The sequence below is a fragment of the Phytophthora infestans genome, genomic scaffold (assembly GCF_000142945.1).
Source record: "Phytophthora infestans T30-4 supercont1.44 genomic scaffold, whole genome shotgun sequence".
NCBI classification, from domain to species: Eukaryota; Oomycota; class Peronosporomycetes; order Peronosporales; family Peronosporaceae; genus Phytophthora; species Phytophthora infestans.
Genome location: NW_003303715.1, coordinates 174928 through 181243, shown reverse-complemented (window position 1 = coordinate 181243; position 6316 = coordinate 174928).

Here is a 6316-nt window from a genome sequence, read left to right as displayed (position 1 = left end):
CTAATTGTATAGCCACCGAGCTACTGTTGAGTTCCCCGTCTTTGCAGCTGATGGCATCACATTCTGGGCGGGGTGGTGAAGGCGTCATAAGCCACTGCACAGTCTCATCATGACTATAATCAAATGCTCCACACATCTCGACACAGGTCCAGTAGATCCGTTCGCGATGGTATTCGAGCAACCACTTGAGTATTTCGACATATCCATCGGCTGCAGCAGCGTAAACCGCGGCACCCAATCGCTCACCCGGCAGGTAAACTTCTATCCACCACCCAAGTGCCCGTTGATCTCCTTTTATTGCAATAAACCATGAAGTTGCATTGAGCACCAGCGTCGGTAGAAAGGGTCTACAGCAGCAGCTGGGTACGAGCACCGATTTACTGCAGCAAGCGCAGACTTCCGGTTTGGATGTAGCTGCGAGCGAGCGACCATTTCATCGAAATGGTGTCTAGAAATGCCCGATGTCGTTGTATCCCAATACACTTCGGTCGTCGTATTTACTAGCGCTAAACTTATCTGAGATCTCCTCACCGATTTATGCTGAGGTTTGGCGCACCAATAATACTGATCCACCTTCTAAATAACCGAAAGTAACTTTGCAATGAAGCGCACCTGAAAGTGTGGCATTTCAGGAGCGGAGCGCTCAGCCGAGAATTAAGACAAAATCTTTTAGGGAAAGACAGTGTTCATCATGCAGATGACTTATAGCCCCGGTGGTAGCGGCGAAGACTTCATCTTCACAATAGTTTACTGTCACGTCTACCTGTACCATGATGCTCAACAATAGCCATCCATCACGCGGGTATCTATTTGTAACAGCCAGTCGTCACGCAGACCTTTTATAAGTGAGGCTGTCAAAAATGACTTCAAATAATACAAGAGATAGGCTGACAGGCAATTGGTGATGTAGAACACGTAAACACTAAGGATATTGTGTACATCGTTTGTTGCAACGCAACATAGCTTGAACACATTATATTTTATATTCTAAATAGAGTTTTGCTTTGAGTAAGGGTTTCTGAGCTCACCGCAGCGCAGCGGAGGTGGTCAACCCTCTCTACACCAATCAGCCATGCCCTAGCGTCCGCGGAGCGGGCGCCCAGAGCGCTAGTCGCTCCGCTTCTAACCTTGTAACCTGTCCGTCCGTCTGTCAGTCCGTCCGTTCCCTTTCTTGCTGCTTTTTCCTGCCTTTTCGCATGGCTACATTCGGCCTTTCCAATAGAGTTTCCTCCCATCCTACCGACCGCACCTATCTTTCTGACTCGACCTAACTATGCCAAAATTACAAATATACCCAAAAGCGTCACACAATTAATTCGCGCACTGATTGTGCAATACCTGCCGACCTGCGACACTGACTGGATCTGTCGCACGATCAGAACGTCTATCGCCCTCGCGATTGGACGTGATGTAAACATTTCTGCTGAGCACGAAACGCATCGATTGGTCGCAAACAGCCAGGCGAGCTGCGCAGATACTTGATTATTGATATTTAGCTACGCAAAACCTGTCGTATGTACTGCAAATCGGGCACAGTAACCACTTTATTTTCTAAGAGCTCTACACACTTCTCAAATAGAGATGTTTATTATTATTAATGTAGACTTCACAGACCAGTATTTTGTAAGAGCTCTGCGATGTTATTTTCCACACACTTTTCAAAGTAAAGACGATATTAATATAAGTATCACAGGCCGCATTTGTAAGAGCTCGGCGATGCTATTTTCCACAGACTTTCTAAAGTAGAGACGATAGTATTTTTAAATAATAAAGTAGGCTTCACGACCAGCGCTTTTTGTAGGGACCTTGCGAATATATATATTTTACTTCACCTGGCACTCAACACTGCCACCGTGCAATGAAGGCGCGCGGCTGCACGGTCATTGCGGTATCTGCTCCCGTGCACCGTACCCGACGAATGCATGCGCGCACGATAGATAATTGTTTTAGTCCATTTATATTGCATGTAAAGTATGTATTTGTTTGGAAATCTGATAATAATATATTAAAGCTAAGCCAAATACTAATATTTAGAAACATTTTAATATTTTGCCTAATAATAAATACCAGCCTCACAGTACCGTGCTATTGGCTAATATTTTGACGCAAGTAATTGGTTAAAACAATAAGTTTTGCTAACTTACTCACAGTTTGCAATATGGTGGGCCCTACGTGCAAGCAGTGCGAGGCGAAGATTGACCCGCTTCTGCTGAACCCGCAGCGGTCTACGATGGACCCACTGGCGCGCTGCATCTGCTGTGGGAAGCTGCAGCAGGGTTACGCGCTCTGTACAATGAGCGGGCGGGACATCGTGCGGCGCTGTATTGCCTGCGAGAACGGCCCAAAAGCGGTTGAGTTTTGGGAGGAAAAGCCCCCACCACCTGATTCGACCAACGTGCGCCGCCAGGAAAGCCTGGCAAACGCCATGAAGGCGATGGGCCCTGACTGGTACCCCAAGAGGAAAAAGAGGCGCAGCCGCCCTCGCAAGCTGACCGCCCGAAACGCCAAGTAGATCGAGCAAAAGAAGCAGCAGAAGAGCAAGTAATTGGTAAATATACCCTTTTAGGCCCCCATTTCCTACCTATTTTTGTTTTTGGTATACTGGCTGACGGTGCGAGGCTTGGGGCCGCATTAACGGTGAGCTGACTATGGCGCTGCCAATAGTGTTGACGCATCTACAGAGGGTAGCGCGTTTCAAATAATAATTAGCGCATGGTGTCTACTGCGAACCCTTGCAAGCTGACCGTCCCTATCGGCTTCCGCATAACAATAGATCGAGAGTACACTCGCTCACTTGGATACATGCTAACCATGCTATCTGTGACATCAGCGCTCACAGCGTATGCTCCATTAATGTGCGCTCACAAATCGAAACTACAGCATCGAGTGAGCACTACACGCGACGATTAAGTTGCTGTCTACATAGATACGAGCACGTGTGCGGTAGCGCAAACAATACCGGTGGGTGTGGTAAGTCGAGCTGTCTGTACGCAGTACTATACTTTAGTGCCCTGTCCATAATGGTCAAGATAAGAGCTCGGCTCAGTCGCGGACAGCTATAAGGTGTACCCGCCGCGCGCGTAGATACTGCGTTGAATACAGGTGACAGACGCGCGGCCAGCTTGCCAATATCGCTGCAGTATGGCCTGTGCCCTGCTTGGTCATATAGACTGATACATCAAAGGCGTAAGCACAGTAAGCCAGCACGACGACGCAAATGTACCGTGAAAGCGACAGTGACCCTATGCATAGGTTTTGGCTATCCCGAGGGCATAGCATATATACCCATTTGCGACCTTGCGAAATGAGCTATGCACTGACACATCAAATAGGACGCTGAACTGAAAAGTAGACAGCGAAAGTACTTTATGTAACGTACACGGGCTACTATTCGATACAAGTCTACGTATCACTACGATCTGATAATATGCCTACAGCCAAGTGGCTTCGTATGCTCGCCATACATATCGGAGTTAGTAAATGTCACTCGGAAAGGATATACAGATCTCTGACAATCATTAGCTATGCAAATAAGTCGGTAAGTAAGTCAATGGCGTTCATCCTATCATAGAAGGGTTATGAGATAAAATTTATTATTAATTACAATCTGATTAATTGATACGAGTCAGCGAACATCACGTACAGGCCCTTCACTGATATCATGATACTATGAAGAGCTCAGCGAGGCATATGGAGAGGCGAAATTGGTATATTCTGTGACCCTCGGCAGATACTAGCGGCTCTAAACAATAATATGCATGCAGAGACAGACAAAACTCGCTCTAACGAACCGTCGCAATCAGCTATATGGTATAGAATACCTCTCGGCTAGACAAATAGTACATGTCACTCAATTCACCCGATGTCGTTGTATCCCAATACACTTCGGTCGTCGTATTTACTAGCGCTAAACTTATCTGAGATCTCCTCACCGATTTATGCTGAGGTTTGGCGCACCAATAATACTGATCCACCTTCTAAATAACCGAAAGTAACTTTGCAATGAAGCGCACCTGAAAGTGTGGCATTTCAGGAGCGGAGCGCTCAGCCGAGAATTAAGACAAAGTCTTTTACGGAAAGACAGTGTTCATCATGCAGATGACTTATAGCCCCGGTGGTAACGGCGAAGACTTCATCTTCGCAATAGTTTACTGTCACGTCTACCTGTACCATGATGCTCAACAATAGCCATACATCACGCGGGTATCTATTTGTAACAGCCAGTCGTCACGCAGACCTTTTATAAGTGAGGCTGTCAAAAATGACTTCAAATAATACAAGAGGTAGGCTGACAGGCAATTGGTGATGTAGAACACGTAAACACTAAGGATATTGTGTACATCGTTTGTTGCAACGCAACATAGCTTGAGCACAGTATATTTTATATTCTAAATGGAGTTTTGCTTTGAGTAAGGGTTTCTGAGCTCACCGCAGCGCAGCGGAGGTGGTCAACCCTCACTACACCAATCAGCCATGCCCTTCTTCCGCGGAGCGGGCGCCCAGAGCGCTAGTCTCCCCGCTTCTAACCTTGTAACCTGTCGGTCTGTCCGTCCGTCAGTCCGTCGCATTCCCCGTCTTGCTGCTTTTGCCTGCCTTTTCGCATGGCTACAGCCGGCCTGTCTAATACAGTTTCCTCCCATCGTACCGACCGTGCCTACCTTTCTGACTCGACCTAACTATGCCAAAATTACAAATATATCCAAAAGCGTGACACAATTAACTCGCGCCCTGATTGGGCAATACCTGCCGACCTGCGACACTGACTGGATCTGTCGCACGATCAGACCGTCTCTCGCCCTCGCGATTGGACGTAAGATAAACATTTCTGCCGAACACGAAAGGCATCGATTGGTTGCAAACAGCCAGGCGAGCTCCGCAGATACTTGATTATTGACATTTAGCTACGCAAAACCTGTCGTATGTACTGCAAATCGGGCACAGTAACCATTTATTTTCTAAGAGCTCTGCAAATAGAGATATTTATTATTATTAATGTAGACTTCACAGACCAGTATTTTGTAAGAGCTTTATTTTCCACACACTTTTCAAAGTAAAGACGATATTAATAGTATAAGCTTCACAGACCGCATTTGTAAGAGCTCGGCGATGCTATTTTCCACAGACTTTCAAAAGTAGAGACGATAGTATTTTTTTATATTAAAGTAGGCTTCACGACCAGCGCTTTTTGTAGGGACTTTGCGAATATATATCTTTTTTACTTCACCTGGCACTCACCACTGCCACCGTGCAATGAAGGCGCGCGGCTGCACGGTCATTGCGCTATCTGCTCCCGTGCACCCCACCCGACGAATGCATGCGCGCACGATAGATAATTGTTTTTGTCAGTTTATATTGCATGTAATGAATGTATTTGTTTGATATTAATATTAATATAGCAAATAGAAAGTAATATTATAAAACATTTTAATATTTTGCTAATAATAAATACCAGCCTTATATTACCGGGCTATTGGCTAATATTTTGACGCACATTGGTAAAAACAAATAAATTTTGTTAGCTTACTCACAATTTGCAGGATCACGTGCAAGGCATATATTGACCCGCTTCTGCTGAACCCGCAGCGGTCTACGACGAATTCCCGGGCGCGCTGCGTCTGCTGCAAAAAGCTGCAGTACGGCTACGCATTCCGTACAATCAGCGGGCGGGACATCGTGCGGCGCTGTATTGCCTGCGAGAACGGCCCAAAAGCGGTTGAGTTCTGGGAGGAAAAGCCCCCACCACCTGATTCGGCCGAAGTGTGCCGTCAGGAAAGCCTGGCGAACGTCAAGAAGGCGATGGGCCCTGACGGGTACCCCTAGAAGGAGAAGAAGCGCAGCCGCCTTCGCAAGCTGACCGCCCGAAAGGCCAAGTACATCGAGCAAAAGAAGCAGCAGAAGAGCAAGTAATTGGTAAATATATTCTTAACCCCGCTTATCTTTGTAATTTGTATACCGGCGGGCAGCGCAAGGCTTGGGAGCGCATATAATGTAAACTGACTGTGGCGCTACCAAGCGTGTTGACACACCTAAAGAACGTTACGTGTTTCATATGATAGTTAGCACATGGTATCTACTGTGGGGCAGCCGCAAGCTGGCCGTTCCTATCCATATACACGTCACGTAGACGACAAGTACACTCACTCATTGGGACATAAGCTAAATCATGTTGTATGTACTATCAACGTTCACAGCGCGTATTCCACTAATGTGCGCTCGCAAATTGAAACTACAATATTAAGTGAGTACTACGTGCGACAAAACCGTTGCTTTCTACGTAGATACGAGCACGTGTGCGGTAATGCAGACCATACAGGTG